The sequence below is a fragment of the Nyctereutes procyonoides genome, unplaced genomic scaffold (assembly GCF_905146905.1).
Source record: "Nyctereutes procyonoides isolate TBG_1078 unplaced genomic scaffold, NYPRO_anot_genome, whole genome shotgun sequence".
NCBI lineage: Eukaryota > Metazoa > Chordata > Mammalia > Carnivora > Canidae > Nyctereutes > Nyctereutes procyonoides.
The window spans coordinates 59,788,168-59,813,371 of record NW_026575146.1 but is presented as its reverse complement, the minus strand read 5'-3'; the positions used below and the strand labels follow the sequence as shown (position 1 = coordinate 59,813,371).

Below are 25,204 nucleotides of genomic sequence, written 5' to 3'. Positions count from 1 at the left end.
GGGACACCTGGGTAGCTCAGCGGTTGAGTGTCTGTCTTTGGCTCGGGGTGTAGTCCTGGAGTCCAGGGATCAAGTTCCGCTTCTGCATCGGGCTCCCTGCATGGAGCTGCTTCTCCCTCTGCCTGTGTCTCTGCCTCTCTGTATCTCTCATGAAAAAATAAAATCTTAAAAAAAATTTTTTTTTTAAAGTTTTACTTGACTTCTGGGCTCCGACCACAAAATATTTTCAAGAAAATGTTAAGAATTGATAAACTACCCAAAGAAAATGGAGAAAACAATGTTACACTTATCTTTTTGGTTAGTGGAGGAATAAAAAGGTTACTACATACTAAAAAAGAAAAATCATTAAGAAAATAAAAATTTTAAGATACAGCGTACATGGTATTTAAAGGGAAATGTGTAGTTTTAAATGTGTAGTTACATTAAGAAAGATGATCTGGAGTCAATGATCTAAACTTCCTAAGTAGCTTAACAAAAAAATAAAAAATAAAAAATAAAGTAGGAATGAAGAGCAGCAACTAATAAAATTTATAAATTTTTAAGTAGAATCAATTTTGAAAGACAGAAAAAGGCACAAATTATCATAAGCAGGAATAAAAACAACATCACTACAAATCCTATAGATAGTAATTGGAAAGGGGGCTATAATAATTTATGCCAAATGATCTCAACAACTTAGATGTAATGGACAAATGCCATGGAAGATAGAAATTACCAAAACTGACATAGGAAGAAATAGAAAACATTAATTGTATCATATCTATTCAATGAATTAAAATTTTCATTAAAAATCTATCCAGGGATCCCTGGGTGGCGCAGCGGTTTGGCGCCTGCCTTTGGCCCAGGGCGCGATCCTGGAGACCCGGGATCGAATCCCACGTCGGGCTCCCGGTGCATGGAGCCTGCTTCTCCCTCTGCCTGTGTCTCTGCCTCTCTCTCTCTCTCTCTGTGACTATCATAAATAAATAAATAAATGAATGAATGAATGAATGAATGAATGAATGAATGAATGAATGAATAAATAAATAAATAAATAAATAAATAAATAAATAAATAAATAAGATTTAAAAAAAAAAATCTATCCAAAGGGCACCTGGGTAGCTCAGTGGGTTAAACATCTGCTGTCAGATCAGGTCAGGATCCCCGAGTCCTGGGATAAAGCCCCACATCAGGCTCCTGCTCAGAGGGGAGCCTGCTTCCCCCTCACCACCTCCCTCACCATGCTGTCTCTCTCTCTCTCAAATTTTAAAAATCTTAAAAAAAAAAAAAAAAAAAAAAACTATCCACAAAGAAAAATCCAGGCCAAATCAACTTTACTGGTAAATGGTAAAGTCTGTCAACATTTAAGGAAAAAAAAATAATACCAATTCTATATAAACTCTTACCAAAAATAGAGAAGCAGGAAATACTTCCCAAATCATTTCATTTTCTAATCATTACCCTGATGCCAAAACCAGATGTGAGTATCACAAAAGACAAATGTTTCTCATGAACACAGCAAAACAACAGAACATGGAAGCAGCAACACATTAAAAAAGTCAAAAAAATCAAGACCAACTGGGGTTAGTCCCAGAAATGCAGGTTGGTTTAACATCTGAAAGTGAATCAAAGTAATTTACCTTATTAACACAATAACAGAGCAAAACCATGTGATCATTTGAATTGTTGCAATAAAAGCATTTGACAAAAGTAAAAAGCAATTTATGATAAGATCAACAAATTAGGAAAAGAAGGGAAGTTTCTCAATAAAGAACATCTATAAACAATTTTAAGCTAACATCACACTTAATGATTAAATATTGAATGCTTTCTCTGTAAAATCAGAAATAAGGCAAGGATGTCCAATATCATTGTTTCTAATCAGTACTGGAGGCTCTATCCAATGCAATTAGGTAAGAAAGAGAACTAAAGGACATAGAGACTGAAAATAAAGAAGTAATACTATCTTTACATACAAACATGATAGAGTACACAGAAAATCCATACAATTCTACAAAGAATTTACTAGAACCTAAAGTGAACTTACCAATATCATGCGATATATCACAAAATAACCCAAACCAAGTTTATTCTATTCTGTTTTAATTATGTCTTTATTCTATATTTTTTTATGCTTTATCATTAGGCCTTGCCAATCCTGGAGGTACTGCCCCTTCCATGCCTCACCAATTCCTGAAGATAGTAGAGAACTCCCCTAAGAGTGCACCTTTCCTGTACAAATCAACCAGTCCAGAGCCCACAGCCCCAACCACCTCCTCTACCAAGTTCTTTACATCATCCTGGGCCTTAGTCCTCCTAGGACCAGGTATTAAGACAACTAGGACAGCTTCTATGCCTCAGGACCCACTAAAATCATTCAGACTAGTCAATCCTCAACAAGCTTACCTTGCCACATCTGAGGTGTCCCACAAAAAACACAATAACATCTCTTCCCATCTTCCCCTCATTCTCTCTGCCTCCTGACTGATCCTGTTGTTTCCCTTTGTGTGTGCCGCCCCCGCCCCCTCCCTGGCACAGCATAAGCCCTCCTCTTGGGATTTGTGAATGTAACAATTACCTTATCAATGGTAATTATCTCCTGATCTATTGGCCTCACCATACCTGAATAAAAGCTCCATTCTAAAATACATACCAACAACAAACAACTGGAAAATAAAATTTTGAAGATACTAGTCATGACAGGATCAGAAAATGAAATATGGAAAGATATAGTTGATGAAAGATGTTCTAATTTAACATGAGATGAAAAGTGGTTGAGCATCTGCCTTCAGCCCAGGGCATGATCCTGGAGTCCTGGGATCCAGTCCCACATCCGGCTCCCTGCATGGAGCCTGCTTCTCCCCCTGCCTATGTCTGTGCCTCTCTCTCTCTCTGTCTCTCATGAATAAATAAATAAAACCTTAAAAAAAAAAAAGTATAATCTTTAGAAAAATTAAAGAAAACCTAAATAATTTTTATGGACTAGAAGATTTTATCTTGCTAATCTGTCAGTTCTCCCCAAATTGATATACAGATTTAATGCAATCCCAACCAAAATCCCATCAGGCATTTAAAATACTAAAATTGAAAAGGTAAATCTAAAATGTACATAGAAATGCAAAGGATCTAGCAGCAGCCTGGGTGGATTGGATGATTAAGTGTCTGCCTTTGGCTCATGATCCTAGTGTCCTGGGATGGAGCCCTAAATTGGGCTCCCTGATCACGGGAGAGCCTGTTTCTCCCTCTCCTCTCTCGCCCTCTCCTGGCACATGTGCATGCTCACTCGCTCGCTCTTTCTCTCTCTCTCTCTCACTCGCTCTCAGTCCCTATTCTCAAATAAATAAATAAAATCTTTTAAAAAAAAAAAAAAGACATGCAAAGGATCTATAAAAGTCAAAAAAAATTTTAAAGGAACAAAGTTGAATGATTTACACTACCTGATTTCCAGATTGTCTATAAAACTACAAAATCAATACATATGGTATTGCCACAAGAATACACAAATAGATAAATGGAACAGAAGAGTATGAGTTCTAGCAATCCACCCCAAGATTGCTAGAACTCATACAGCAATTTGGTAGCGTGGCAGGATACAAAATCAATGCCCAGAAATCAATGGCATTTCTATACACTAACAATGAGACTGAAGAAAGAGAAATTAAGGCGTCAATCCCATTTACAATTGCACCCAAAAGCATAAGATACCTAGGAATAAACCTAACCAAAGAGGTAAAGGATCTATACCCTAAAAACTATAGAACACTTCTGAAAGAAATTGAGGAAGACACAAAGAGATGGAAAAATATTCCATGCTCATGGATTGGCAGAATTAATATTGTGAAAATGTCAATGTTACCCAGGGCAATTTACACGTTTAATGCAATCCCTATCAAAATACCATGGACTTTCTTTAGAGAGTTAGAACAAATTATTTTAAGATTTGTGTGGAATCAGAAAAGACCCCGAATAGCCAGGGGAATTTTAAAAAAGAAAACCATAGCTGGGGGCATCACAATGCCAGACTTCAGTTTGTACTACAAAGCTGTGGTCATCAAGACAGTGTGGTACTGGCACAAAAACAGACACATAGATCAATGGAACAGAATAGAGAACCCAGAAGTGGACCCTGAACTTTATGGTCAACTAATATTCGATAAAGGAGGAAAGACTATCCACTGGAAGAAAGACAGTCTCTTCAATAAATGGTGCTGGGAAAATTGGACATCCACATGCAGAAGAATGAAACTAGACCACTCTCTTTCACCATACACAAAGATAAACTCAAAATGGATGAAAGATCTAAATGTGAGACAAGATTCCATCAAAATCCTAGAGAACACAGGCAACACCCTTTTTGAACTTGGCCACAGTAACTTCTTGCAAGACACATCCACGAAAGCAAAAGAAACAAAAGCAAAAATGAACTATTGGGACTTCATCAAGATAAGAAGCTTTGGCACAGCAAAGGATACAGTCAACAAAACTCAAAGACAACCTACAGAATGGGAGAAGATATTTGCAAATAACATATCAGATAAAGGGCTAGTTTCCAAAATCTATAAAGAACTTATTAAACTCAACACCAAAGAAACAAACAATCCAATCATGAAATGGGCAAAAGACATGAACAGAAATGTCACAGAGGAAGACATAGACATGGCCAACATGCACATGAGAAAATGCTCTGCATCACTTGCCATCAGGGAAATACAAATCAAAACCACAATGAGATACCACCTCACATCAGTGAGAATGGGGAAAATTAACAAGGCAGGAAACAACAAATGTTGGAGAGGATGCGGAGAAAGGGGAACCCTCTTACACTGTTGGTGGGAATGTGAACTGGTGCAGCCACTCTGGAAAACTGTGTGGAGGTTCCTCAAAGAGTTAAAAATAGACCTGCCCTACGACCCAGCAATTGCACTGTTAGGGATTTACCCCAAAGATTCAGATGCAATGAAACGCCAGGACACCTGCACCCCGATGTTTCTAGCAGCAATGTCCACAGTAGCCAAACTGTGGAAGGAGCCTCGGTGTCCATCAAAAGATGAATGAATAAAGAAGATGTGGTTTATGTATACAATGGAATATTACTCAGCCATTAGAAACGACAAATACCCACCATTTGCTTCAACGTGGATGGAACTGGAGGGTATTATGCTGAGTGAAGTAAGTCAATCGGAGAAGGACAAACAGGGTATGTTCTCATTCATTTGGGGAATATGAATAATAGTGAAAGGGAATATAAGGGAAGGGAGAAGAAATGTGTGGGAAATATCAGAAAGGGAGACAGAACATAAAGACTCCTAACTCTGGGAAACAAACTAGGGGTGGTGGAAGGGGAGGAGGGCGGGGGGTGGGGGTAAACGGGTGATGGGCACTGAGGGGGACACTTGACGGGATGAGCACTGGGTGTTATTCTGTATGTTGGTAAATTGAACACCAATAAAAATTAATTTATTAAAAAAAAACAAAAAAAACAAAAAAAAAAGATTTTATTTATTTATTCATGAGAGACGGGGGGGGGGGGGGGGGGGGCAGAGACACAGGCTCCATGCAGGAAGCCTGATGTGGGACTTGATCCCGGGTCTCAAGGATCACACCCTGGGCCAAAGGCAGGTGCCAAACCGCTGAGCCACCCAGGGATTCCCTGGCCTTAGGATTCTGTCAGCACTGAGGGGGCAGAACTTGTCTGTTTGGGACCCCAGGGGCCAAATGCTCTTGTACCCACTGGGCCCTGCTACACATATATCCACACTATGATGCAATAAACCCACTCTTTGCTGATTTAGCTGCGAAGTAGCATTCTTTTTTGTTGCCCCTTCCTCCTTTAGGCTATACAGAATGAACATACATACCATGGTTGGAGCTATAATGGCCCTCTTGCAACCACAAGGTGATCCTGATAATGGTCAGGATAAAGGTCAGGAAAAGAAAAAGATAGCTGGTAACTAATAATCATGGAGCCAAACGTCCCGCATAATCTAGTTTCACACTTCTTTTACTTGAGAGAAACACAAAAATCTTCTATTTTTGGTTATATGCAGCCAAACCAAAACCAAACTGATAAGCTTATCCAAATCTCAACTTTTAAAACACTTTAGTAAATAAATCTTTTCTTTGAACTGCTGCTTTTCCAGAGCTCCCTTATTCTGCATTTATACAAAGTACTGCTTACATGCAAACTCAGTCAAAAAGATATGTTACCTTAAGCCCAGACTTAAAAGAATTTCCCACAAAAGTACATTTGTTTTTGAAAAGAAATGCATCCAAAAAGACATTCCCTCACCAATTTTTATCCTTAGGGATAATTACTAATTTTAGCAGCTTCTGATAAAAGAGGCAAAAATACTGAAGTACAGCACAAAAATACTCTCACTCTTTAAAGCCTGTTGTTTGATCTGATATGGTTTCTTAGCTCAAATCACAGAAACTAGTGAGGAAAAGTTATGAATGGAAAAATCTATAACATGGAGAACTTTCCTTCTGTTCCTCGTCTATAATACCACTCAAGAAGACAAATGGTTGTCATCTTCATAATCCCTTATCCTAACCCAATAAGCCTAGAAACCATTCTTTGAGAATGGTTTGAGAAAAGCATAAAACCTACACACTAAAGTAGTTGGGAATAATATCCAAACACAATTTCTCACTACTCACTTTCATATAGACTCTAGTTTTGCTTCTACAATTTAAAACAAAAATGTATGGTTAGGGGCAAAATATATGGTATGTGAATTAGGACCGATTAAAATAGTTTTTTAAAAAGTATGCCTATTCTTAGACAGAAAATGTGAAACAATTCCCTCAGATACCTGTTAGCATCAAAACAAACTTCTGTTGTCCTTACTTCTTCTCATTACTACTTTAGATTTGTTGGTTTCTACCAGATATGTAGCTGCCAAACATACTTTTAAAGTTCACATTTGGCCAATTACATCTAACGCAATACCTCCCTAAACCATAATCAAACATCCAAGTAAAGTATCAGCCAAGAAAAGTTACATAATGTGTGATTTGCACAAGGGCAGAGAAAGTACAATATGAGCGTCTTGTCAATGGTAACGGGAACATCATGTCTTCAATAGAAATCATTAGTAAGAATTTGGATCTACTTTTCAACAACTATTGTTAAAAAAAAAAAAAGGTCTCCGATGTTCTTTTTTTGTCTCAGATATTCTTTATCAAATTTCCCAAAGTAATGACAAAGAAACACTGAGAATTACACTAATAGCATGCTATAGAATTAATGGACCTCTTTTTCTGTATCCCTACACTCCTCAAAGGCTAAACTGACACTTGAGGAATGACAGCTAAAAAGGGAATAGCAAGAAATATCAATTGTTTTTTAGCCTCACCTTTTAAATTAGTTTAAGAAACTGGCTTTACTATACACTAAAATAAAAGGATCCTTTCCTAAAAACCTATTTTCTGGCATCAGTATTCTTTCCCTTAGTTTTTGCTTCTATCACCTCTTTAGTTAAGTAGAATTTTTCTTTGCTATACTATTTAAAATGTTTTAATTGGCCTCTAGGCTACCTTAAAACAACTCTGGTAGACATTTCATAAAATAATTTTTGCAATGATTGCTAATTGCTAATATTTGGAATATATTCTATTTGTTGAAATTTAGCCATGTTCCCTTTAAGTGTATATTGGTTTCCACTATTCTATATTATTATTTATCAAAAAAATAGAAGTAGAAAAAAAATCGCTTAAAGCCAATGTTCACAGAATAGAGCTTATTTTGGAGACTATACCACAATAATCCATAACCATCAAAGAAATTTCCTGTGATACAGTAAAATATAAAATGTTGCTTTATGAATCCTTGACAAAAACAAGATAAAATGTCATTATACTGTGCTTACCTATATATTTCCCCTCTCTTTACAAAGATATTTTAGGAGTAATTCAGCCAAAACCTATATAAAACAGGTATGTACCATACTTGTTAGCTTATAAGAAATTCTGTAATTTTTAAACTTATTCATGTCAAATTTTCTAGTCTAAATATATTCCATCACTTTTCTGTTTACATATTATGATATCTGGGATCCCTGGGTGGCGCAGTGGTTTAGCGCCTGCCTTTGGCCCAGGGCGTGATCCTGGAGACCCAGGATCGAATCCCACGTCTGGCTCCCGGTGCATGGAGCCAGCTTCTCCCTCTGCCTATGTCTCTGCCTCTCTCCCTCTCTCTCTCTGTGACTATCATAAATAAATAAAAATTTAAAAAAAAAAAACATATTATGGTATCATCTGACCTCATTCAAATTACCTCATGTTCATTTACACATTCAACATTTTCCAAAAGAAAGATAACACTCTGCCTCAAAAGCTCTTTCTACCAGATATGTGGCTGCCAAACATACTTTTAAAGTTCGCATTTGGCCAATTACATCTAACGCAATATCTCCCTAAATCATAGTCAAACATCCAAGTATAGTGACAGCCATTTCTTGGCTAGAAAGGAAATAATATGGACATATATAAAAGAATACATAAAGTGTTGCAGGAACTGTAATCGAATACACAGGGTGAAAGGACAGGGAGTATGTACTACCTAGATTTCCTGCATAGATCCACCCTATTACTAACTGTATGTGAAGGCAAGGGAAGAGTCTAATTTGAATTTGAGATTTCTGTTTGAACAACTAAGTATAAAGAAAGAGTAGCTAAGCAACAAGACAGAAAAGAAAAGTAAGTTTGAAAGAAAAGTGGATTTTAGATATTTGGAACATGAGCACCTATAAGAAGATTCATGGTAATCAGCTTGATATATGAGGAATTAAGAATGATTTCTTGGGGGATCCCTGGGTGGCTCAGCGGTTTAGCACCTGCCTTTGGCCCAGGGCGTCATCCCAGAGTCCCAGGATCAAGTCCCACATCGGGCTCCCTGCATGGAGCCTGCTTCTCCCTCTGCCTGTGTCTCTGCCTCTCTCTCTGTCTCTCCTGAATAAATAAAATCTTAAAAAAAAAAAAAAAAAAAACTGGAGAAAAGGATTGAGGTGGAAAGAATAAAACTTCTGTCATTTTAGGTTCTTGCATTTTAAGGTCTTCTGTATTTCCATTTTAAGTTCTTCTGTATGATCTGATTTTTTAAACCAATGTATATGAAATATCTAGAGGAAAGATTTAAGAATAATGAGAAAAAGGAAAACAAGGTAGCAAGGCTATTAAGGGTAAAAAGCAGAAAAGGGACAGGATAGCTGCTGACAAAGACCAAAGGAGAACAAAAAAATAAGATAAGAAATCACTCTTAAGCTACTGGAGGTGCCAACAGTGATAACACCAAAGAAAGAAGGGGAAAACAAAGGAGGGAGGTATTAACCCTAGAACAGACATGAACAGGATCAGGGGCACAGGAATACAATATAAAAGACCTAAAAAATACAAGAGAACATAACGAGAGAATATGAAGTTGGTACAACTTCAGAGATGGAGTAACTTGAGATGATAACAGGGCTTCAGTAGAATGAGGTAATGAGAAAGCAGTACTGCTGTCGAATGTGGATGACACTGCAGAGTCAAATATATTAAGAAACTTGAAGGTATCTTTAAGGGAGTTCTTCACCTGGATAATGACATAACCTATGATAATGTCAGAAAAGGGAGTTTAGAGGAAAACCAAGTTAGATGCCAAAAGTTCTCAACTAATAACATAGGAGTAGGCAAGTAAAGGACAGCAGAGGACAACGGGAGAGACTGAGGATGATAATATACTGTATCATATTAATCCCAAAGGACAAGATTTTTGTTTTTTGTATTAGGGTGATAAATATTAGCCTATGGAAACAGCACTGTAAATACTTCGTCTAGATCCTAGGGTAGATGTGACAGGATACCGTTAGGGAAAGGGACATGCAGTGAAGGTAAAGAACAGGAAACAAATGCTATAGAAATCCAAATTTCCAAGGGAAAGGGGAATTCTGAAGGTAATCAGCTGAAAAAAGAAAAAAAAAACAGTAAGACAAGAATATCTAAGAAAATATTTTCGGGTGGTATAGGACAATTTTGAATATAATCAAGTCTGCAAAATACCAATTTACAGGCAACACAGAGAACAGAGGAACACCTTAAACTACACCATGAAAATGGGATCAGCAAAATCTAGAGTGTGGCAAACTATAACCAACATGGTTACTAAAGAAAAAAGACAAGGGATGCAGGAAATATTAAAAGACTGTAAAGTCACAATGTGTGGACCTCATTTGGATCCTAGTTTAAAAAAAGAAAACAAAACCATTTAAAAAAGCCATTTATGGCATATCAAATATTCAGAAATTTGATTGCTTGCTGAATATTTAAAGATATTAAGGAATTGTGATGTTTTTACTTTTAAAAGGTGTTCTTGTATTTTAGAGATGCAGACTGAAATATTAATGGAAGAAATGATATGTCTACATGTGCTTCAAAATAACACATTAATGGCGAAAGCAGTTGGCACAGAAATGGCCACAGGTAATAAGGGCTATTGCAGCTGAGTGATTACTGTGTAAGAGCTCATTATACCATTATATATACACTTTTGTATGTTCAAAATTCTCCCTAAGAAAAAAGCTTTCTTAAAGGATGTCTGTTATATTTCATCTAGCATTCCTTAGTAAGAGTGTTTTCAGGTTATTCAATTAGAAAATTTCAGGGAGTGAAGTCCCATATTTTATATTTTACAATTCATCTCTCATGTACATTTAAAAACAAAAGTTGCTCATAATATTTACTACAAAATTTTCCTCTTAAAGATTCTGATCTCTAACTACAGTAAAAGTAGTATTAGATACTGACAGGTTTTTAAAAATGGAAAACCTAAAAAGAAACATGAAAAACTGAAACTTTAGATGAAAGTAAGATAGCTTTTGATTCTTCCTTGCCTATTTAGTAGGAGAGGTATACTAAATAATTTTGGGCTTTTTTATAAAAGTGAATATTCAAGTATACATGTCAGAAAATGTTAACAATTGAAAAGATTTATAATCTGTAAGAATGCAGAAAAAAAGAAAATTAAAAGCAAAACAAAGGACTATAAAAAAATTTTAAGTCCAAATGTCAACAAATACAATAAATGTAAATAATAAGTCAATAAAACTCACCTTCCAAAAGACAAAGAACAGGGGATCCCTGGGTGGCTCAGCGGTTTGGTGCCTGCCTTTGGCCCAGGGCATGATCCTGGAGTCCCGGGATCGAGTCCCACGTCAGGCTCCCGGCATGGAGCCTGCTTCTCCCTCTGCCTGTATCTCTGCCTCTCTCTCTCTCTCTCTCTATGTCTTAAATAAATAAATAAATAAATTGGATAGATTAGAAAGATAGATAAATAAATCTTTTTAAAAAAATAAAAATAAAAGACAAAGAACATCAGACTGGATTTTTTTAAGCCTTTTTTTTTTTTAATTTATTTGAAAGAGAGAACGAGAGAGAGAGAGAGAGAGAGAGAGAGAGAAAATAAGCAGGAGGAGGGGCAGAGGGACAAGGAGACTCCCGGCTGAGCACAGAGCCTGATGTTAGGCTGGACCCCAGGACCCTGAGATCAGGACCTTAGCCAAAGTCAGACACTTAACCAACTGAGCCACTCTGGTACACCAGACTGGATTTCTTTTTTAAAACTCAAGGTATACAGTGCTTAGAAGAGACATATAACAAAAATCATAAAGTTCAGCAAAAAAGGACATTTTTATCAAGCTAACAGGCGTCAAATGGTACCAATTCTTGATTAAAATTAGCCAAGCTACAAAACTAAAAGAAACTACCAAAAAAAAAAAAAAAAATCAGCAAAAGAAACCCCAATGAAAAAAGAAGCAAAAGATACGAATAGATCAATAAACAAAGAAGATGGTAGATCTCACTTATAGTTAAGTAAATGCAAATTAAGATATCAAATCATGCCAATCAGGCTGCCAAAATCAAGGAGTCTAAAGATACCAAGTGTGGATGAGAGGATGTAGAACCCTTCAAACAACTGGTTTTAGAGGGTAGTTAGGGTACATTTAACTAATCAGAAGATATAACTATCTGACAAACCAGAAATTCCTGCATAATGTTCACAGTGAATGTATTATTTGAAATAGTGCTTTGCTCTGACAGCATATATACTAAAATTAGAACAATACAGAGGTTAGTATGGCCCCTGTGCAGGGAAGACACAAATTCATGAAGTGTTTCAGATTTCTAGGGAAAAAGAAAGAGAGACACACCAAGAAACAGACTCTTAACCATAGAGAACAAACTGAAATTATTACAGGAGGGGAGGTGAGTGGAGGAATGAGTGAAATAGGTGATGGGGATTAAGGAGAGCACTTGTCCTGATCAGCACTGAGGAATGTACGGAAGTGTCAAATCACTATATTGTACATCTGAAACTAATATAACACTGTATGTTAACTACCGGAATTAAAATGAAAACTTAATAAAATAATAAAATAAAATAACCTAAATATTGATCAGTAGAAAAAAATGATATATAAACTGTAGAATCTTCTTACAATAAGAGTATTATTCATCAAAAAAAAGAATATTATTCATCAATTTTATGAATGAACTAGAGCTATATATCAAAACACGGATACATGACTGTCATAAAGATAAGTGAGGTTTAAAAAGTTGTAGCGAGACTGATTTTTTTTTTGCATGATACAATTTAAGGTTTAAACTCATGATTTAATACTACAATATTATTCACTGATACATATATGTAGTAAAAGTTTAAAATATGCATGAAAATGATACTAACTTCAGGCCAGTGACTACCTCTAGTGAGTTAAATGGGGGTCGAGACACAGGAGTAGGAATAGGTAGAGGAGTTTCAACTGAATCTATGATGTTTATTTCTTTAAAAAAATAAGATCTAAAGCAAAAAGTAACCAAATACTGTTAAAATTGGGTGGCAGGGCAGCCCAGGTGGCTCAGCGGTATAGTGCTGCCTTCAGCCCAGGGTGTGATCCTGGAGACCGGGGATCGAGTCCCGGGTCGGGCTCCCGGCATGGAGACTGCTTCTCCCTCTGCCTGTGTCTCTGCCTTTCTCTCTCTCTCTCTCTCTCTCTCTCTCTCTCTCTGTTTCCCATGAATAAATAAAATCTTAAAAAAAAAATCTTTAAAAAAATAAAATAAAATTGGATGGCAAATACAGATTAATATTTTCTACTTTCCTCTATGTTAAGAATATTTCAAATTTTTTTCTTCAAATACTAAAATAAAAAGAAAAGAAAAAAGGAAGAATATATAGCCTTTGGTTTAGGATCCAAGTTTGAAATGCAACTGGGTTTGAATCCTGTCCCCTGTGAATTATCTCTGAAATCAGTTTCATCTATTATTTCATAGTATTTTTGTAAGGATTAAGTGCAATAAACTGAAATAATCTCACCCAAAGACAAGCACTTTCCTTTCTCCTCACACTGTATTAGACAACACTAGAGCTTTTCTCTTTTTTTTTTTTCCCCTTTTCCTTTTTTCCCCTTCCAATCACATGTACAGTGAGGGTGAAAAAAATACAGCAATTCATACATGCCGAAAAATAAAACTACTGAAAATGAAATTCTCATTGAAGTTTGGTCACACTACCCCCAAAGTCATACTGCCTTAATTTTAATATTCCTAGAAGCAAAACCTGATACAGGATTCAAAAGAAAGTATATTAGTTTTTAAGTTTGGGTAACAATGGCAGAGAAACAGAGAAGTGGTATAGGGAAGGCAAGACATCCAATAAATCTGCACTCTTAAATCAGCTACCACAGTGGGTTTAACCCTCAGAAAAGCTCTCAGAAACAGTATAAAATATGTTCAACTGTTCTATTTACACAGTATCATGCCCTGAGAGTCCAAGTCTGTGGCTGAGGGCTGCACCCAGGAGTGTTAATTTCACAGCACTTCTGGCCCACCACAAGCGCTGCAAGCATGACTTCCTACATTTCCAAGAAGAGTCAGTAGATTAGAGATGCAAATACTGTCAGAAGTTTACTCAAGCACACTGAAGCTTCCAGGGGATAAGGGTGGATTATTTACAGCATTAACTACAGCCATTCTATACAATTATGCTATTATTACAGAAAAAAAGAAGAAAAGGAAATGTGGTCTATGCTCTATTGACTACTTGGTCCAAGACTTGTTCTTCCTCAATTTCTGCTTGAAAATGGAGTTACACTAATTTTAACTACATTAATTACATGTAAACTGATTCAATTTTGTATGTTCTTTAAAGAGAGAGTGACTATTCTTCTTCTGTCAAAAATAGAAGGTCTTCCTAACATGGCATAATAAAATAGATTCTAGATATAGTTATCAAGAATACAGGAAAATTAATTTAGGAAAAAAAAGGTTTCAAAAAGAGATAGCTTTTTAAGCGTTTTTATCTCCTATTCACACTATCTAATCCATTATGTTGTACTTCTTTTTTTAATATAAATATTAGCAAAAAATGTTACAAAGTCAGAAGGTAGAGACTATTATATTAAGTACACTTAATAGAAAACCACAAACTAAATTTTGTAAAGGCAGGGGTTTTGAATGCTTTAAAACTAAAATATTCTGGTTGTGGGAGGGGAGGTATTACACATTTTAATTATCCAAAACTTAGAAGTATTTGCTAAAGAAAAAGGCTGTGATTTTGACATATCAAACCAAAACATGGTACACAAAAAGCAGTTATTTGGTGATCTTTCTTTACTTGTGCATACAGACTCTTTCCTTGTTCAAAATATGCTTTAAAATCCATATAAAAGCTGTTAACAGTACAAAAGGACTAATGAAGAGTGTCTGGGATAATAGAAGAATCTCATTATTATTAGATAGGGACATGTCTACCACCTAAAAACAAGATTTTTTTTTTTAATTTTTATTTATTTATGATAGTCACAGAGAGAGAGAAAGAGAGGCAGAGACATAGGCAGAGGGAGAAGCAGGCTCCATGCACCAGGAGCCCAACGTGGGATTCGATCCCGGGTCTCCAGGATCGCGCCCTGGGCCAAAGGCAGGCGCCAAACCGCTGCGCCACCCAGGGATCCCTAAAAACAAGATTAAATGCAAACCAGGTATTTTTTTTAAATGCAGATCCTGTTAAATTCTGTATGATTGCATTTGATAGGCATTTAATTTAAAAGTTCTTACCATTAAGGAACGGATTTTTTTTTTTTTCCTCCATAGCTTCCAATCTACTAGAAATCTCACACTGGGAAAGAAGAAATGAAGTTTTAATTGTATTCTCCTAAATATTGGTGAAGATTAAGTATATTTGTTGTCCATGTATATTTACGAACTGTCTGTGGCTTTTTCCTATTTTTCCTTTCTCGTATTTGTCATAGACATATTTGTCAGAAATATGACAAAGAAATTTACCCCATTATATATTAAAACTTACTATTAAAAAACTGTAACCAAAAGAGGACTGGCATACACATAGATCAGTGGAAAAAGACAGCATATGGAAACTTAAGGTGATAATGATGACATTTCAATACAGTAAAAAAGATACTCGTTTACAAAAAACACTGGCGTAATTGACAGTTCAACCAAAGAAAACATGCTAAATCTATACTTTATATTAAAAATTAGGAAAAAAAAAAATTAGGGATGTGGGGATCCCTGGGTGGCTCAGCGGTTTGGCGCCTGCCTTTGGCCCAGGGCGTGATCCTGGAGTCCTGGGACTGAGTCCCACATCGGGCTCCCGGGATGGAGCCTGCTTCTCCCTCCTCCTGTGTCTCTGCCTCTCTCTATGTCTAGCACATATAAATAAATAAATCTTTAAAAAAAAAAATTAGGGAGGGATCCCTGGGTGGCGCAGTGGTTTAGCGCCGGTCTTTGGCCCAGGGCGCGATCCTGGAGACCCGAGATCGAATCCCACGTCGGGCTCCAGGTGCATGGAGCCTGCTTCTCCCTCTGCCTGTGTCTCTGCCTCTCTCTCTCTCTCTCTCTCTCTGTGACTGTCATAAATAAATTAAAAAAAAAAATTAGGGATACCTGGGTGGCTCAGCTGTTAAGCATCTGCCTTCGGCTCGGGGCGTGATCCTGGAGTTCTGGGATTGAGTCCCACATCGGGCTCCCTACAAGGAGCCTGCTTCTCCTTCTGCCTATCTCTCTGCCTCTCTCTATCTCTCATGAATGAATAAAATCTTTTTTAAAAAATGATCTATAAATATTTAACAAAATAAAAGATGTCCAAAATAAAATAATGAAAATACTGGAAGAACCTCTGATAGGACTTTTACCTGGAACAAAAAACTGTGTTATACAAAATAGGAAACCCAAAACTCATATAACAAAAGTTACACAAATTGGCTTTATGGGTCCATATTTATTTTGGCTAATAAAGCATTTTTTATAACCAGTTGAATTTTTTTTAAAAGATTTTATGTATTTATTCATGAGAGACATAGAGGCAGAGACACAGGTAGTGGGAGAAGCAGGCTCCATGCAGCAAAACCCGGAATTCCGGATCACACCCTGAGCTGAAGGCAGACACTCAATAGCTGAGCCACCCAAGGTCCCTATAACCACTTGAATTTCAAAGCCTTAAGCAGGATATGCATCTCTATCTCCAGTTCCCCCTGGTCTCTACTTCTCCTTACTATCTTATAACCAACCTTTTAAACACATTAATGACAGTGAAGACATGCAAGTTTTCTACATGTACAATAAAGAAAAAGATATATTAAATTTTCAATCTCTCTAGAGAAAAGGAACCATAAACAAAACCAAAAGATATGAAGATTAAATATTTGAAATTCATTTACCAAAAAAGGAGTAGATATCTCCAATATCTATAAGTCCAATATCTATAAGAGCCCTATAAGTTGATAAACAGGACACAAACCACTAGAAAAATGACAATATATTACAACCTTCCACCCAACATATATTTTTAAGCACATATGGGATATTTATAAAAAATTGACCTTAAGGAAATGTTTGAAAATTAAAAAAAGAAAACTACTGAAAGTACACATAAAAAAGTCCAAAAATTACTTTAAAGTTCATATAACTGTTACTGGAAACAATCTCTGCAATGAGTATATGCATTTATTTCACTTTTCCTTTTTTTTTTTTTAAGATTTTATTTATTCATGAGAGATAGAGAGAGGCAGAGACACAGGCAGAGGGAGAAGGAGGGTCCATGCAGGGAGCCTGAGGTGGGTACTCGATCCTGGGTCTCCAGGCTCAGGCCCTGGGCTGAAGGTGGCACTAAACCGCTGAGCCACCCGGGCTGCCCTTATTTCACTTTTCCATTAAACTTCTCTTTTTATTTGGATCTTACTCCTTCAAAATGACTTAAAATATTTTCAAGTGTTTGTAAATACTCTAGAAATCAATGCTGTTGTGTTTCTGCTCTTCTTACTTGCCCCCTTAAACATCTGAAGTTAGATATTTTCAATACATTTTTTGGTGTGTTTTAAATCTATCACTTTAATTCCATACCAAAAAATCTTTTGTATATGTGCATCATTTCCAAACCTAACATCTCAGCAAAAAATACAGAAAATAAAGACTAAAGGCTTTTAAAAGCTTCTCTGAGAAAAACATATGCCGTGAAGTTTTAATATAATCAATTAGGTTTAATATAATCACATTAATCAGTAAGAAATTAGATGAACATGAATAGGCAGTTCACAAAAAAATACAAGTATTCCCTAAAATGAAAATTTGGTTATTATCATTAATAATCTGAAAAAGGTAAATAAAAATATTATTTCTGCCCTATCTGACTGGCAAAGATTAAGATGACTGGCAAAACCCAGTGTTGGCAAAGATGTGAAAGAAACAATATCTAAGAATTTGTTCCTTTTAAAAAGATAAGAGTAATGCGATACATGTCTATGAATTCTATGAAACACTTTATAATAATGAAAAAAAACTTAGATAACATTAAAAGGATCTGATAATGCATGGTATGCTTAGCCAATGAAAATACGATGAAGATATTAAAAATTATAGCTTACATCATGGCTTTCATTATATCCTGTGCATTATATCCTATATATAGCACAAAATGGGCACTGCATAAGTTTTTACTAAACGATAATATTAATGATTTATTTAATGATTGATTAAATGCTAACTGATTGCTTGAGTGTATGTGTAGGTGGGTAAGTGACTAACTAACTAGCTTGATCTACTGAGTAATGCGACTTACTAACCAGCAGAATGAATGAGTGACTGATGGAATAAGTAAAAGACAAAAGAGTAAGCAACTGATGGGAGTGAATTGACTGACCCTCTGAACTGGGTGAAAAAAGGACTGAATGAATATATGATTGAATGAATAAATGAATCTCTAACCACTGAAATGGAAAGACCCCCACAATACACTGCTGAATTATAGGCTCAAATTAGAATAAGCAGGACTCCATTCACGTCACTACACAGAAACATCCAGAAAGATATCAAAACTTAAGCAAGTTCTGTCAATCATAAGCAGCATTTACAATTCTTTTTGCCCCTCTGGTTGCTGAATGTAATTTTTTAAATAATCACTTTTATTCATTTGAATTTTTTCTATTTAAAGAAATATTGTTCAAAGTTTGTATACAACTGATGCCTCTTAGAAGAGTGTATATAATATATGCAAATATATATTTTTTAAAACATTATGATTCTTTCACATAAGAAACAAGGGATATAAGATGAAAACTTAGTCAATTTAAGGGTTACTAAAACCATTTTACCTGGGACCAGTCACAAAAGTACATACATAACATATAACGCAATTTATAAGTCCTCCTAAGAAACCAGACATGAATTATATATGAACAGAAAGGTGAGAAAATATAAATTATTCTACAAATTTATCCCCTTCCCTATTTTTAGTCTTAGGGAGTAACTTTGAGCTACTTTTAGAATTGTGCTTAATGATGACTCCATAGGAAAAGGTGTATTTTAAATTTATAAAACACACAGGAAAAAAAATGTGAATGAAAATGGGGGAAAGTGCTTCAAATACATTTTAAAAGTTGGCAGGGGTCACCTTTAAGATCTCCTTTGAAAACCATCATATTCCAAACCTCTATCATCAAAAGGTTTTTGAAAATTTTTAATTTTCAGAAGTGATGAATTTGCCTATAGAAACAGGAAATTTACTTCTATTAGTGAAGTATTTAGTATTATCATTTACTGACATTCAAAAAACATCTCAGTTATTGAAGTCAGTATGAATTTAAGTTCATAATGATTTTAAAAATACACCATGTCAGAACATTATTTCAGATATTCCTCTGTAAGAACTCTTTAAAGATTATAATGCATCAAATAAAAAATAAAATTAAGCACTTATGGACAAACAAGCAAAGAATGAGGACTATATACACACAAATCCTCTAGACACTGAAGCATTTTCTATTTTGAATTAATTTCCACTTCCTCAATTTCCCATCATAAATTAGACGGACACCATTATTCACCATTTTCTTCTCTGGGTCATTCCCTAGTCTTAAAATCCTCTCCTAATGAATCTTGCCATGTCAAACCCTTATGAAACCAATATATTAGAACTTCAGGAAATCCAAGTCTCAAATGGACTATCTTGTGGATTTCTATTATGAAATGACAAACTTCCCTTCATATGCAAAAGATACACCATATTGTTAGTTTTTCACAATTTAAGGCCAAAAATAGATTAATAAGAACAGACTCACAAGTTAACAAATACCCATTCAAATACAAAAAAATAAAACCTCACAATAAGCCAAAAGAAGTAATACACAGAAAACCAAGGTTAAATCCAAGTGTAAAATAAGAGTGAAGAAAGAAACTGATTAAATTGAATAGTAGGCACAAAGATCTACTTATATCCCTAAACTGTTGAGTTATTCATTTTATTTTCAAACATTTAAATTCCTTCCATATGCTAAACTTGTATAGAACCTGAAAATAAAGAAATTAATAAAATATTTTCTGACCTTGAAATCATAGTTTCATAGGAGCTACTATTGTAACAAAACAAAGGCTGGAAACAGACCCAACTATATACACAATTTAAAACATTAGCATTTCCCACAGCAAAGAAAAGGATTATTCAACAGATAGTATTAGAACCATTTGAGGGGGAAAAGTTGGATCTCATTTATACCTTGCACCAATATAAATTCCAGGTGAATCAAGAAAGCATGGGGGAGTTTCAAAATATAATTTTAGAGCAGAGATCTAAGTATAATTTATAAATAAATAAATAAATAAATAAATAAATAAATAAATAAATAAATAAGATGGCCAATAGAATAGAATAAAAATTTAAAAATGAATGTGTGGGGGATCCCTGGGTGGCGCAGCAGTTTGGCGCCTGCCTTTGGCCCAGGGCACGATCCTAGAGACTGGGGATCGAGTCCCACGTCGGGCTCCCGGTGCATGGAGCCTGCTTCTCCCTCTGCTTGTGTCTTTGCCTCTCTCTCTGTGTGACTATCATAAATAAATAAAAATTTCAAAAAAAATGAATGTGTGGCAAACAAAAATCACACTACAGTGTAAAAAAGAGATGACGACAACCTGGGGAAAATATTTTACAATTTATTTCACAAACACAGAGCTATTTTCCTTAGCCTGGAAAGAGTTCCCACAAGTCAAAATAATAGGTCAACGATCCAATAAAAAAATAGGTCAGGTGGGCATGGGTGGCTCAGTTGGTTAAATCTCTGACTCTTGGTTTCAGCTCAGGGCATGATCTCAGAGTTCTGGCACTGAAACCCGAGGTAGGCTCCACATTCAGCTGAGAGTCTGCTTGAGATTCTCTTCCTCTGTCCCTGCCCCACTCACAAGCAAAAGAATTGCACAGGCACTTTCTCCTTCCAGAATATATAAATCTTGAAGAAGAAAAGAAAATGGGCTAGGAGATGAATAAACAAGTCTCAGAAAAGGAAAATTTAGAACTAAAACTTTAAGATTTTATTTTTTACATCTCAAATTGACAAATACTAAACCATCTGAGAACAGGTGTAGAAACATACAAACTGCCATTTCTATGAAGAGCAATTTGACAGTATTTATTGAAATTAGTAAAATATACCACTTCTGAATCAGCAATTCCTCTTGTATTTAACCTATAGTTATGGTTCCATACATGCATATTAACATATGTGCAAAGATATTTAATACTTTCTGACTTGTAAAACACTTCTCTAAAATACTTTTCAATTCTATTTAAATGTGTGACCTGTTCAAAAAGTCAATAAATTTGGGGCACCTGGGTGGCCCAGTGGTTGAGCACCCAACTCTTGGTTTTGGCACAGGTCATGGTCTCTGAGTCATGGGACTGAGCCCTGCATCAAGCTCTGTGCTCAGAGTGGAGTCTGCCTAAGATTTTCTCTCTCCCTCTCCTTTGCCCCTCCCCCTACTCAAGTACTCTCTCTAAATAAAATCTTTTAAAAAGAGTTGATAAATTTTTTGAGTGAATAAAAAGAAGAGAAAATACAGACAACTCTTCCCAAGAGTTTTTTTTTTTTTTAACTTTTATTTATTTACAATAGTCACAGGGAGACAGAGAGAGAGGCAGAGACACAGGCAGATGGAGAAGCAGGCTCCATGCACCGGGAGCCCGACGTGGGATTCGATCCTGGGTCTCCAGGATCACGCCCTGGGCCAAAGGCAGGCACTAAACTGCTGCGCCACCCAGGGATCCCTTCCCAAGAGTTTTAAAGAAAATAGACAATGGGGCAAGCAGTAGCTTGAAGAAAATGTGGAGTCAAGTAGGAGTAAAATGGAACTGGCGAACCAGCTCACAGATCAAATTAGCCAGCTGCCTGTTTTTATAAATAAATCTTTACAAGTCCATTCATTTATGTACTGTCTATGGTTGCTTGTGCACCACAAAGGCAGAGTTGAGTAGCTGCTGCTGAGACAATCTTGCCCACAAAGCCTAAAATATTTACTATCTGGTCCTTCATAGAAAAACTTTGCCAAGCCCTATTTGCTTGATTTTTTTTTTAAAGGCTGAAAATGTATTTTGAGAAGCTGATGCTGCACTACTGCTCCATTTCTCAGAAAAACTCCAAAGATATCAGGGACAAATCAAACATGGTACACCAATAAAACGAGCACAGCATAACTCTCTAAGATAGGCTCCTGACCGACTCTTCAGCGCACAGCAATCCTGTTTCCAAGACACTGTACTAGGCCTATCAAGAAAAGCTGTGAACAGCAACATCATAGACAGAAAGGGGTTGTTCTCGTGCCAACTTGTTTCAAACCAGGGAGTCTCAGTCTGGTCCCCAAATCAATATTCTCGGCATCACTGGGAAATTGCTAGAAATGCAAATTACTAAGTCCCATTCTAGACCTCCTCAAACAGAAACTCCAGGAGTGGGGATCCCTGGGGGGCTCAGCGGTTTAGCACTGCCTTTGGCCCAGGGCTCGATCCTGGAGACCCGGGACCGAGTCTCGCGTCGGGCTCCCGGCATGGAGCCTGCTTCTCCCTCTGCCTGTATCTCTGCCTCTCTGTCTACGATGAATAAATAAAATCTTTAAAAAAAAAAAAGAAAAGAAAAGAAAAGAAAAAAGAAACTCCAGGGGTGGTGCCCAGCAATTTGTGTTTCATTAGCTCTCAAGGTAAATTATGAAGAGAACCACCAGGTTAGGAAACAGTTCTAGTACAGCTAAGGAACAGGTGAGGGCCCATCTGGTGTTTGAGCTCACATAATTAAAGGCGCTTGAGGAATTTAATAAAAGCAAAAGGGCCTCAATCATGCTGTCAGAATTTAATGACAAGCAAGGAAAATGCTATTGGAAAGCTGAATAAAAGGAGACCTTAGTTCTACTGTAGTGAAAAGTCTGACAGAACTATCACACCTACAGTAACATGGAAAATGCAATGTATACCTAATGAATTAAGGAGATTCTAGGTAGAATGCTGAAGAAGCAGGTGGCTTCTTCTAACTACCTTTGTAACTAAGAGAGTAGAGTAATGTACTAAAAAATCAGCCGTCACTTTTGGAAAGCAATTTCAAGTCAATGTAAAGGGCTCAGAATACTCTTCTCAGCCAGCAAAGTGTTCTTACAGTAAGAAAGAGCTTCAGGGCTCTTTCTTAAATCTAGAGTGGGACTATAAGATCTCAGAAAGATCTAAGTACCTCACTGATCCTTTCAGACAAAAAATTATCTAAGGATCTTATAGGTATCGTTCTGCAGTAGCCTCACAGGGAGCCTAAGGTAAGAAAAACTCTAAGAGATTTGTAGGTATGGCTTTTGTCTGATGGAGTAGATTATGAACTGATACACAGAAGTACACACTTTTTAAAGGAATTACATCAGTTTACAATGAAAGGGGCAGTAACTACCTAATATGTTGCTTCTGAATGACTATAGGCAGTAAGCAAGTTCGGATGGCTACTCAGTTGCAAAGACAGATCAGTTCCTTTGGGAAAAAATGAATGATTCAGAAGGTGAAATCAATGACCAAAAGAAGCAGTCACTGCCAACTAGGAACAATGTACAGGCAGTAGGACTGACCCCTAGTCAAGGAACTGCCAGCATGTGCCCCACTAGGTTTCAGAATTGCAGTGGACTATTACCATATGCCTCCCTTATCCCTCTTTTTGAACAGTAATGTCTATGCAATTAACACAAGACTTTCCAATCTTGAATGTTAATCACGTGGGGGCATATTCCTGGTCTCTTCACAGGTCTTCAGTTAAAGAGAAATCATTCTCAAGAAACCATATCCAAGGAACCTCAAGAGCATATGAATCTGACTGAGATGATGAGGATACTAGATCCTGAGTTGGTATCATGATAGGATGTAAATTACAGGTCTCTGAGAAGGGGGTTAATGTATTTTGCATGTGAGGCATGTGAAGTATGGCAAAAAAAAGGGGGGGGGCAAACTACGGCAAGAGTTTTGTTCAGAGATGGCCATAACAAGATTTCCCATCTCACATTCTAGTCCCCAACCTTTAAATTATCCCCAACCAGCAAGTATTCCTGAGGTTCTAGACATTGTGGAATAAAAACAAGGCATTCTTGGTGTAGCCTATCTGAATTATTGGCCCATAATATCTGTGAGCCTAATAAAGCAATTGTTTTCTATCACTATAGTAAACAGCAACAGCAACCAGAAAACATACGGAGTCAATAGGGGGAAAAACAGAGTGCGAGAGAGAGAAATACAATAGCAAAGTCCTTGAAGACAAAAGGAGATGGGATTCTCTGCACATGCAGATGGAGAAGCCTTAGATGTGACCCTGACCAGTTCACTCATTTTAAAGGGTAAAAGGGCAAGGGCGCCTGGGTGGCTCAGATCATGGTCCCCAAATCCTGCTCCCTGCTCAGTGGGGAGTCTGCTTCTGCCTCTCCCTCTGCCCCTCCCTTGCTCATGCACTCACACTCTCTCTCTCAAACAAAATATTTACAAGATAAATAAGTAAATAAAGGGGAAAAGGAGTGTAGGCACAGGTAGAGGATAGGAAGGGTGTTACTGATGGTGGACTGTGTTATTTAGAAAAAAACGGAAGTAAGCACCAAAAGACACTTAGGAAATTTGAAAGTGGTTTACTGGAAAACAAGAATCAGAGATGCAGAAAGAGCAAGAGGCTGTTTCTTGCTATAAACCGTAGTAACTCTTTACTTAAGTTTATTCACATTTTACCATGTGACTCCATGTTTCTAAAGTAAACAAAGTATTTTTGAACAAAGATTTATTCCATTCCCTCATTTTCCAAATAAGAGGGAAAAGAAGCTCAATGATCGGGTGACTTGTTCAAACTCATGTTGACAGCAGTTAGTCCCTGATCCCCTCTGATTTCCAAAAACAGTGCACTTCTTCACATCACACTGCCTTTCATATTACAAAATATTACCTAGGGGCATTTTATTTTATTATCATAATGTATTAAAGTCATTTAGTAAGCAACAATGAATACCCTAATCCCAAGGACTGACAGCAGAAAAGCAGGCCAAAATACGTCCTTCGGAAATGAAAATAAGCATTCAAGCAAAACAGCCCATGGACTATCTGAAGCTAGTCCACCTCTGATAGCTAAACTGTACAGGCTTTAAAAAGAGATAATGCTTCCTTTTGCCCTTCCCAGCTCTCCTAAACACTGTTAACCATGCTACCTTCACTTTCACAAGTTATCTAACCAAGGGTTTCTCTTTCCTTTTAGAAATTAATACCTTATCATTCTATTCAGATTTTACTAGTATGAATGCACCCAGAGATCATTTGTCTAACCTGCTAGACCACTGAAGGTCTAGTAAGAACCACTGAATGTCTACTCATTCAAATAATATAAGTGTAAGGCTAATTCCCACAAGGAAGAGCAGT

At 36.5% G+C, this 25,204-nt stretch overlaps 1 protein-coding gene and 1 non-coding gene across 4 annotated transcripts in view; one reads left to right on the top strand and one right to left on the bottom strand.

Moving 5' to 3' along the window:
• Positions 1–25,204, bottom strand: part of JAK2 (Janus kinase 2) — a 232,680-nt gene that overhangs the window by 84,443 nt on the left and 123,033 nt on the right. The window lies entirely within an intron of this gene.
• LOC129501082 (U6 spliceosomal RNA) lies at positions 12,041–12,143 on the top strand. The gene has a single exon (XR_008662650.1). It is a non-coding gene; the product is annotated as a U6 spliceosomal RNA (small nuclear RNA).